This window comes from Triticum urartu, chromosome 3A, assembly GCF_056163025.1.
Source record: "Triticum urartu cultivar PI428250 chromosome 3A, HENAU_Tu73, whole genome shotgun sequence".
NCBI lineage: Eukaryota > Viridiplantae > Streptophyta > Magnoliopsida > Poales > Poaceae > Triticum > Triticum urartu.
In genome coordinates this window covers 642570980-642582824 of record NC_141875.1, presented here as the reverse complement: position 1 = coordinate 642582824, position 11845 = coordinate 642570980, and the positions used below count along the sequence as shown (strand labels likewise).

The 11845-nt window shown below is 47.1% G+C and overlaps 1 pseudogene; it reads right to left on the bottom strand.

Moving 5' to 3' along the window:
• Window positions 1–11: 11 nt before the first annotated feature.
• LOC147981039 (uncharacterized) lies at window positions 12–766 on the bottom strand (annotated as a pseudogene).
• Between the last annotated feature and the right edge of the window lie 11079 nt (window positions 767–11845).

The window sequence follows — 11845 nt, the reverse complement described above, 5'->3', positions numbered from 1 at the left end:
TTAGTGTCTACTTATGCCCCTTCAATCTCATGTCTCTTGTGTTCTCCATACCAGCCCATCTCTACCACACTTTCTAATTCTGGTATAACCCTGTATATCATTAGCTCTTTGTTAGTGATCTCGGTATATGGTGGTATTTTTTCATAGTCTCTGATCCCCACCTTAGCTTTGATCTTCTCCTTAGTGATTGTATTCATATCAATCTCTAGCACTGGCCATAAAGTGGTAGCCACCTCACACATCCCAAAAAATGCCTGAAACATTCAGGCACTTTTCCAAATTGGACCCAGACTGTGTGAAGTTTACCAATAGCCTATGAGTCAAAGCTCCACCCTCTCACATTGATCACAGCACCTGAACCCAACAAGGTAAAATCATTGCATTTGTTCAACTTCATCAGTCTTCCCTTGTTAGGAAATCTGACCAGGAAAGCATTTTCTCCTTGTTTCTTACATCTCCACTGCCAGTTCCAGTTGAACATATAATGCATTCTCTTCATTAATTGAGTTTCATTAATTTCACCAGACACCACTGTTATTATTGCCATGGGATTCGGGTTTTCAATATCCAAGACCTCTTTGGCACTCTGAACCAGCAACACCCCGAGCCCCCTAGTTGCATACCCCACAAACTTTGGGACATGCTTCATCTGTTTCAGCCAGGTGCAGTCATCAGTGATATGGTTCTTTTTTCCACAGACTACACAGTGTCCAAGAGTACAATCTTTTGTCATGTGACTGGAGTCTTTGCATTTGGTGCACATCATCCTATTTATCCCACCAATTCCCAGTCTTCCTCCTTCCTGACTATTCCTATTGTTGTATTGTTCCCTATCATTGTCATTGGAGCCCCTCTGCAACTATGGTCCTTCTCCACTCACTGTCATCTAATTCTCTCTCCCCTGTTTCATCTAAGCCCCTACTTCTGGATTTGTTTTGCCTCCATCACCAACTATGTTGTCTATTCCAGCCTTAATCTGTCCATCACTAGTCCCAACTCTTATAGTTGCATCATTTTCAGGAAAAAAATTACCTTGCGAGATTTGTGCCAGCAGAACCTTGAGCAATAGTTGTTGTTGATGTGCCAGATCTTGACCTCCCTTTTCTTCAATCCCAACAGCTTCCCCTTGATTTGCCCTTGTCTCCTCCTCTTTCCCTTTGCTTTTACTGTTAGTCTGGTCTCCCTCAGCATTCCCCCCCTCTTGAAACTAGATCTTGCCTCAATTCTTGTTTGTCTTGAAACCTCCAATTCTCTCTCCCTCGAGTGGAATCTCTCCTCTCCTCCCAGGGCAGATGATTCTTGTGATAATCATCTCCCTCCTCTTTCCTCCTATACTACCAACCATCTCTTCCCCCTTGTTAAATCGACCTACCCCCCAAATCTCTCCCTCTGTTTTGTCCATGTCTCTCTCTTCCGACTGCGGCTCACTGGGAAACCCTAAAATCGACCCCCTCTTTCTTGCTCTTTACATAGAGATCTTGGGAGGAGTTTAGTTGGGTGAAGGAATTTGATAGCGTATTTTCTTTCCCCATTTTCCCACTATCTGGGCCAGGACAGCCTACTGTTGGGCTCAAATCCATGGCCTAGTTCTCCAAACTTTCATCAGTACCAATTTTGCTCATTGTTTTTTTTGTGAGTTTAATGTCATCGACTGTATTGATCTCACAGTTAGAAACTACCAAAATATCTACATCTAACCCAATCTCAGACCAGAAATCTGGTATGTCAGGTTTTTTCCTCAATTTTTCTCTGACCAAATTGTCATCCATGATTTTTCTATAGCCCACACCCAGGCTATCTAACTTTTGTGTTATTTTTTGTCCCCGTTTTCCTAAATTTCTTTCTTTGTATTTTTTATTTTCAAACAAAACTTCCCCAGGACTGTTGTTAGTTGGACGGTACCCATTGTTTCGGACTAGCCGTGGAGTGTGCTTGTTGGTGGTGGGGGGTATAAACTTTACCATTCTGTTTGGGAACCGCCTATAATGTATCTAGTATGGAATATGCCGAGATATGTTGGTTGTTATGTTGACAATGAAAGCATACCGCTCAAAAATTATTTATCTCTATTTCAAAAACTCGAGCTCTGGCATCTCTGCAAATCCCTGCTTCCCTCTGCGAAGGGCATATCTATTTTCTTTTATTGCTGAGTCATTGTCCTTTTATACAAAACACCAGTTAGAGAGCACCACTGTCATTTGTATGTGTTGTTATATTAATTGATATTGAGTATGACTGTGAATGGATCTCTTTTACCATGAATTAAAATGTCTAGTCAGTCCTTCATCTTCAGGGGTGCTATGCATTTGTGTTTTGCGGTCTCGGAAAGGGCTAGCGAGATACCATCTTGATATATCATATCATGATTGTTTTATAAAAGTGTTGTCATTCGAGATTTATTATTATTGCTCACTAGTTTATTATGCCATTGATATGAGTAAATGTGAGACCTAAATGTTATTCTGAATATGGCTAGTTCATAATCTTTGCTGAAAACTTGAATGTTGGCTTTACATATTTGCAACAGCAAGATCAAACAAAGTTTGTAAAAGTTTTTCTTTATCACTTTTAGTTTGTCAACTCAATTGCTTGAGGACAAGCAATGGGTTAAGCTTGGGGGAGTTGATATGTCTCCATCGTATCTACTTTTTCAAACTCTTTTGCCATTGTTTTGGACTCTAATTTGCATGATTTGAATGGAACTAACCCGGACTGACGTTGTTTTCAGTAGAATTGCCATGGTGTTATTTTTGTGCAGAAATAAAAGTTCTTGGAATGACCTGAAACTTCATGGGGATCATTTTTTGAATAAATAAAAAATATCGGCGAAAGAATCAAGTGAAGGGGACCCACACCCTGTCCACAAGGGTGGAGGAGGCACCCACCCCTCTGGGGCGTGCTCTCTGGCCTTGTGGGTCCCACAGACCTCCACCGACCTCAACTCCAACTCCATATATTCACGTTCGGGGAGAAAAAAAATTAAAGAAAGGATTCATCGCGTTTTACGATACAAAGCCGTCGCCATCTCTTGTTCTTCCTCGGAAGGACGGATCTGGAGTCCGTTTTGGACTCCGGAGAGGGGAAATCGTCGCCATCGTCATCATCAACCATCCTCCATCACCAATTTCATGATGCTCACCGCCATCATAGGCTTGCTGGACGGTGATGGGTTGGATGAGATTGACCATGTAATCGAGTTAGTTTTGTTATGATTTGATCCCTAGTATCCACTATGTTCTAAGATTGATGTTGCTATGACTTTGCTATGCTTAATGCTTGTCACTAGGACCCGAGTGCCATGATTTCATATCTGAACCTATTATGTTTTCATGAATATATTTATTTTCTTGATCCTATCTTGCAAGTTATAGTCACCTACTACGTGTTATGATCCGACAACCCCGGAGTGACAATAGTCGGGACACTTCCGGTGATGATCGTAGTTTGAGGAGGTCATGTATTCACTAAGTGCTAATGCTTTGGTCCCGTACTCTACTAAAAGGAGGCCTTAATATCCCTTAGTTTTCAATAGGACCCCGCTGCCACGGGAGGGTAGGACAAAAGATGTCATACAAGTTTTTTTCCATAAGCACGTATGACTATATTTGAAATACATACCTACATTATATTGATGAATTGAAGCTAGTTCTGTGTCATCCTATGTTATAACTATTGCATGATGAATGCCATCCGACATAATTATCCATCACTGATCCATTGTCTACGAGCTCGTTTCATATTGATCTTTGTTAAGTTACTTTTCCGTTGCCATTATTACGGTTGCTACAAAACTGCTACTCTTACTTTTGCCACTGTTACCGTTACCTTCATACTACTTTGCTACTAGATACTTTGCTGTAGATATTAAGTATTTCAGGTGTGGTTGAATTGACAACTCAGCTGCTAATACTTGAGAATATTCGTTGGCTCCCCTTGTGTCAAATCAATAAATTTGGGCTGAATACTCTACCCTCAAAAACTGTTACGATCCCCTATACTTGTGGGTTATCACAATCTATGGAGGAAGCGTGGGGATCTGCGAGAGGTGTGGATCTTCTCCTTTGTCTTCTTCCCATTCCCTTGCTTCTCCATCCCCATCTGCCTCGAGCTTGCTCCTAGATTGCTTTGCTCCGCTTCTTTTTCCTCTTCGCTGTCCTCAATCTGGATCGGCACCCAGCATGTCCCTGGGGTGGGGATGGCCATCAACGCTCCCACCACAAATTCCTCCGGTCCGGTCAGGAAGCGGCGATGGGAACGAAACGCCCACCACTTCTACTTCTGCGGCTGGTCTTCTCCCTCTGTTTCCTCCATGGTCTAGATCAAAGCGGCCAGGGAACTCACCGGCACACCAGACGGGGTGGTCATCCCGTTCGGACTGAGCCACTCATCCTCCTCCACTGTCAGGTTTCTGAAAATGGACTTCGCCGCCGTCCGCATCTCCTTCCTGGTTGAAAACTAGGAGATGATCTCGTGCACCCTTTCCAACTTCGCGTCGTCTCCGCTCGCGAGCTCCACCATGGAGCGCTCCATCTTCATTCTCCAATCGTCCATCTCAGCCGGATTCACATCTCTCTCTCTCTCTCTCTCAGCATGCCGTTGCGGCGAGGTGTGGTGGGTGGGGATTTCTGGCTCCGAATGCGTCGACTCGCCTTCGAGGGTGGGGGATTTATTGCCCACCTTCCCCTCGCATTCATGGTGGTTGCTCGCCTCGGAATTCGCCCCGTAGTCTTCAATTCCACACGCTACCGAATCCCCAACCTGAACAACGTGATAGGGCAGCCAGACTACTGATCGCCATGAAATCCTCTCACAAGCACGCAAACCCCGGCTATCAATTACCATATCCTCTCCATTGAGCAGCAGGATCCTCTGGATCTCACCTTGGACTAGGAGCGAGCCCTTCTGATAGCAGAGGAGTCTCGCCGCCAAGGGGCTCGGGATGTACAGCACCGGCCATCTCTCCTCGCTCTGCTTGCCGGCGTCCCGAGGCTCGCCGTCAAGCGAGCTCTCACCACCACGGAGGTCACCACGCGCGTCGTCGCCTCTCTGGTTGCATGTCATGTCCGCCTTCATCAGTTGTGTGATCACCCGGTCGCTTCTTTAAATGAATATGTAGAAGAAAATATCAAACATGTACAACATCAAATCTACTAGCTAGATCAATCATGGAAGGAGACGCGGGCGCGAGGGAGCAAGCTCCGTGAAATTTCCGCTTCGACCAGCCGGCAAAGCATGAAAGGCTGGAGTGAGGCCATGAATTACCGGCGCAGCGCACACTGGCCATGGCTGTGGCCGGTCATGCCGGAAACGGAAACGGAAACGGCCTATTTGGAGGAAGAGGACGCCGCTTTTGCCTCAACCATGCTTCTGCATCTACCCATGCTGCCACTCAGCTGGCGAAAGGCACGACGTACGGGTCTCTCTCACCCCCGTCACATTTACTGCCTCGTGTCGTGCATCGTTTCTCTTTTTTTTTTTCCTGCAGCTAGCACAAGGCCTAGAGTGGAAACCAAATCACCGCGGAGAACAACAGAAGTGAAGAAAAATCAAATCAGAGTTTCCAAATATACATGCGTGGCACAACTAGCTGTTCACGCTTGAGTTTAGTACTCCAATGGGATGCCACTTCATCAGCCAGACTCAAGTGGAAACCATATACAATTCAAAAAAGTGGAAATCATAAGTGGGAAGGGGATGGAAGAGAATGGTAAGTGAGACCCAATTATTTTCGGGGTTCATGTGAGCTCTAACTCAAGTTCACAAAGGGAGTAGCCAGTGCGCGCGTTCGCCAGAAAAGAAGGCAGTTTGCTTATCTTTAGAAATTATATTTGTTCATGTTGATGTTCACGCTTGTAGGTGCTTGTGTTTACTTTGCCCCGCGGCTGGTCCAACTTGTATCGCATGGAAAAGTTGATGGACCGGTAGAGTAGGATAGCAAGACAGTTTCCTGATAATTTGCAATCCCTCCGTTTTAAAATAGATAACCCAACTTACCAAGTTGACAACTTGACATTAATTCATTGATCCATTTTAAAAGTAGCATACAAATCTTTATCTTTATCTTTACCTAATAATAAAGCAAATTGGATTTCTTTCGTCCGTCATGACATTTTTCAGAAAAGTCCCTCTATTTCAAAGAATTCAACCCGCAATCCTGTTTTAAGTTAAAACGAATCGTTATTTTCGTATTTTTTACACAAGTCCCTGTCTTTTCTTAAAATCAACCCGCCGTCCGGATTTAAGTCACACACGTACCGTTATTTTACATTTTTTTGAAACCCCCCCTGATGTTTTAGGTAATTCATCCGCGAATCATATTTAAGTCGAACAAATGCTTTTTAAAATCATCCATATCTTTTAAAGCGTGACTCCGATTTGAACATGTTATATATGAAATTTGATTAGAAAAATATGTAGAATATGAATATGAGATTATGTTTACCCGTTAAGTATTTTTAAATGTTATTTTAGAATATATTTGAGTCAAACCAAATAATTTTCTAAATTATCTGTATCTTTTAATCTATAACTTTGGTTTAACATATTATATATGAAATTTTATTAGAAAAATGTGTGGAATCTAATTATGATATTAATTTTACTTGTTAAATATTTTTAAAATATTGTTATGGAAGCAAACTTATAATTTATAGTGCAAGCTCCATTTTTTTTCATACCGGTGGCGATCCAGATTGCAAATAAACACCCCACTATAACCATATAGGGAAAATAAAACATCAATAACTACACATGCATATATCTGAAAAATGTCGTAGGGGAAAACAACAGATTTCTCATCGCAAGAGTGAGAGGGAGAGGGAGAGAAAGAGAGAGGGAGAGGGAGAGGGAGGAGAGAGGGAGAGAGAGACGTCCTAGGATTAACCATATTCAACACACGTTTTTTGTTGTTTTTTGTGAACACCGAGGCCATCGCCGACGAGGGTGAGAAGGAGGATAAGCGGCAACACAAATATGATGCCTCGCAAAAATAAGGGAGATGAACCTATTATGGTCTTAAGTGATGGTTGTTGAGTTAAGAGCGTGTGTTATATTTTCTCTTCCGTTGTAACGCACGAGCTCTTTTGCTAGTAAGAGTAAATAGAGTAGCAAGAAGAAATTAAACGGCACTTGGCTTGCGTTCGTGAGGTGCACATATGGCGGGGACTAGTGATACAACTCATCCAAAAAAATCCCTAAAAAAACTCATCCAAAAAAAATTTAGAAAAGGAGGAGGACCCCTGGCCTCTGCATTTGGATGATGCATGCAGCCACTTTATTAATTAATTACACAAGATTTTATCAAGTCATACAACAGTAAGACTAAAGCCACCATCTAGGCAACATCTATCGCTACTCCTATCCAGTTGATATAGGATACTATCTGATAGTTTGGGCCTAATACCAAACAGACCTCACAGCCAAACCTAACATCTAAGACGTGAGGTCCCAACCAGGACGCTTGCCAGGTATGGGGCACCCACCAGTCCGGCACACTTCTCAACCAGGACGCCTGCCGAGTATGAGGCCGCCGCAGCCACCTGCCACCAATCCATCTTCAGTGTTGTACTGCTGCATCTACCTTGCCCGGTCTAGCTGCCGTTGATGCCACTACGACGCCAGACAACGCCACCATCCTGCGCTCGTCCATCATCACACGCCCACCGGCGAGACCCCACTGCTCCATGCCATTGAGACCCGCCATTGTCGACGTGCCAGATGCCACGCCGCTCCTCCGACTCGAAACACCACCTGTTGCCACCGGTCCCATCCCCTCCACCTGCAGTTTCTCAAACCGAGCACCCAAATGCCCCAGGCGCCGCCTCCAAGAAGGGTACGACACAGGCAGTGCCGTCGCCGCCCAATCTAAGAAGATTTAGAGTTTTCACCCGGGCATGGGGTCGGGTGGAGGGCAGGGACCTCGACGGCGCCTGCAAGGAGGAGAATGACGACCCTAGTCGTCGCCACCGTCGGGATGCACGAGTCATCCAGAGTTTCCTCCGGTCCGATGTCACCTCTACCAGCCCCCACGAACGCACTGAGGCCGACGACCGCGATCGTATGCCACCAAGTGCAGCGGGAGAGAGCCTGCAGCGCGAAGGAGATCCACCGACGACTCACCGCCCACGCGGTCAAGACGTCGTCCATCCACCCCCCACGAACGTCGCCAGCCAAGGGCGCCGTTGCCATGCCTAACGGGGCCGCCGCCCCTGGTCCAGGTTCTTCCATGAAGGCTGGAGTGACGAGATCCGACAACACGCTGCCAACGCCATCGCCCAAGCCCGCCGTTGACTGATCCCGCCGCCGTCGGGAGCCCGCACGCTGCCGGAAGTCCTACACCCATGGATCTGGGCACCCGTGCACCGCCGCGAGACCGCCGCCTCGGGGATCCGCCACACCGACGGGAGGGCCGCACCCCGCGGATCAGGATGCCCGCGCCGCCGCGGATCCGGAAATGGAAGGAGAGACCTGCCGCCGCCGCCGTCGCGCGCACGGGCTTTACCCGGCGCCGACCATTGGCAGCGTCGGAGAGGGAGAAGGGCGATGGAGGGACTAGGCGGCGGCGGCTGAGCCCTCCCGAGTCGCCCGCAGGGGAGGCGACTCGAGAGGAACGCGAGAGGGACGCAGGGGAGACAACTCATCCAAATACTCATCTAAATTACTCAACAATCATACTTGATATATAAGAGTAATGCTACACATACAAACGAGTTACAAGGTTTTACAAAAAGGATTAATTTAATTGGTCAATAGGTGGGGAGGCAAGTTTATGATTGGTTAGTAGATAGAAAAAATTCTAGTCAGCGTGTAATTGCGCATAACTCTTTGTATATTTAGCATTATTGCATATATAAATCCCAAGCATCCAAAGTCTCCAAGACCTTCTATAGGAAGATATTAGAAATAGGGACAATTAGCTTTGTGCCCCTAGTTGCGTCCCCCTCGTCTGTTTTACCCCTAGTTTGAGAAAGTCACTAATTCTGTCAACACCACTTTGGAATTCCTTCGTTTTTGCCCTTCCTTCACGGCTCCGCTTGGTCAGTGCCGTTTGACCACATACGGCGCTCCGTTTTGGACCCTGCTTGCCCCCCGCTAGGACAGAACCCACTCGGGCCCATCTCACTCTCATCCCCACTCTCTCCCGTTCCCCACTCTCTCCCCGTTCCCACTCTCACGAACCCTAGCTAGGAGGCGACAGCGGCGACAGTGTTGACGACTGCGGTGCCCGCGGTGTCTGCTGGAGATGGTGGATGACAGCAACGGCAGCGGTGCCACCTGCGGCGACCGCAGCCGCAAGACAAGGATGGTGGACGACGGCGACGGCAGCGGTGCCACCTGCGGCGCCCGCGGCCGCAAGGCAAGAATGGTGGACGACGGCGATGGCAGCGGTGCCACCTGCGGCGTCCGCGGCCGCAAGGCAAGGACACGGTCGCAGACAACATTAGGGTAAGTCCCTGTTGGAAATATGCCCTAGAGGCAATGATAAATTGGTTATTATTATATTTCCTTGTTCATGATAATCATTTATTATCCATGCTATAATTTTATTGATAGGAAACTCAGATACATGTGTGGATACATAGACAACACCATGTCCCTAGTAAGCCTCTAGTTGACTAGCTCGTTGATCAATAGATGGTTACGGTTTCCTAACCATGGACATTGGATGTCGTTGATAATGGGATCACATCATTAGGAGAATGATGTGATGGACAAGACCCAATCCTAAGCCTAGCACAAGATCATGTAGTTCGTATGCTAAAGCTTTTCTAATGTCAAGTATCATTTCCTTAGACCATGAGATTGTGCAACTCCCGGATACCGTAGGAATGCTTTGGGTGTACCAAACGTCGCAACGTAACTGGGTGACTATAAAGGTGCACTACGGGTATCTCCGAAAGTGTCTGTTGGGTTGGCACGAATCGAGACTGAGATTTGTCACTCCGTGTAAACGGAGAGGTATCTCTGGGCCCACTCGGTAGGACATCATCATAATGTGCACAATGTGATCAAGGAGTTGATCACGGGATGATGTGTTACGGAACGAGTAAAGAGACTTGCCGGTAACGAGATTGAACAAGGTATCGGGATACCGACGATCGAATCTCGGGCAAGTGTCGTACCAATAGACAAAGGGAATTGTATACGGGATTGATTAAGTCCTTGACATCGTGGTTCATCCGATGAGATCATCGTGGAACGTGTGGGAGCCAACATGGGTATCCAGATCCCGCTGTTGGTTATTGACCGGAGAACGTCTCGGTCATGTCTGCATATCTCCCGAACCCGTAGGGTCTACACACTTAAGGTTCGATGACGCTAGGGTTATAAAGGAAGTTTGTATGTGGTTACCGAATGTTGTTCGGAGTCCCGGATGAGATCCCAGACGTCACGAGGAGTTCCGGAATGGTCCGGAGGTAAAGATTTATATATGGGAAGTCCTGTTTTGGTCACCGGAAGAGTTTCGGGGTTTATCGGTAATGTACCGGGACCACCGGGAGGGTCCCGGGGTTCCACCAAGTGGGGCCACCTGCCCCGGAGGCTTGCATGGGCTAAGAGTGGTGAGGAACCAGCCCCTTAGTGGGCTGTTGCGCCTCCCACAAGGGCCCATGACGCCTAAGAGGTGGGAAGGGGGCAAACCCTAAAAAGGATGGGCCTTAGGGCCCATCTAGTGGCGCCTCCCTCCCCTCTCCCCTCTTGGCCGCCACCTCCTTGGCCATCTAGGGCTGCCGCCCCCCCCCCCTAGGGGTGGGAACCCTAGAGGGGGGCGCAGCCCCTCCCCTTCCCTATATAAATAGAGGCATTGGGCTGCCCATAACACGGGTGATTCGATCTCTAGTTGGTGCAGCCCTGCATATCTCTCTCCCTCCTCTTCTGTGGTGCTTGGCGAAGCCCTGCAGGATTGCCACGCTCCTCCATCACCACCACGCCGTTGTGCTGCTGCTGGATGGAGTCTTCCTCAACCTCTCCCTCTCTCCTTGCTGGATCAAGGCATGGGAGACGTCGTCGGGCTGTACGTGTGTTGAACGCGGAGGTGCCGTGCGTTCGGCACTTGGTCATCGGTGATTTGAATCACGACGAGTACGACTCCATCAACCCCGTTCACTTGAACGCTTCCGCTTAGCGATCTACAAGGGTATGTAGATGCACTCTCCTTCCCCTCGTTGCTAGTCTCTCCATAGATAGATCTTGGTGACACGTAGGAAAATTTTGAATTTCTGCTACGTTCCCCAACAGTGGCATCATGAGCTAGGTCTATTGCGTAGATTCTATGCACGAGTAGAACACAAAGTAGTTGTGGGCATTGATTTTGTTCAATATGCTTGCCGTTACTAGTCTTATCTTGATTTGGCGGCATCGTGGGATGAAGCGGCCCAGACCAACCTTACACGTACACTTACGTGAGACCGGTTCCACCGACAAACATGCACTAGTTGCATAAGGTGGCTGGCGGGTGTCTGTCTCTCCCACTTTAGTCGGATCGGATTCGATGAACAGGGTCCTTATGAAGGGTAAATAGCAATTGGCATATCACGTTGTGGTCTTTGCGTAGGTAAGAAACGTTCTTGCTAGAAACCCATAGCAGCCACGTAAAACATGCAACAACAATTAGAGGACGTCTAACTTGTTTTTGCAGGGTATGCTATGTGATGTGATATGGCCAAAGGATGTGATGAATGATATATGTGATGTATGAGATTGATCATGTTCTTGTAATAGGAATCATGACTTGCATGTCGATGAGTTTGACAACCGGCAGGAGCCATAGGAGTTGTCTTTATTTATTCATGACCTGCGTGTCAACATAAATGTCATGTAATTACTTTACTTTATTGCTAACCGTTAG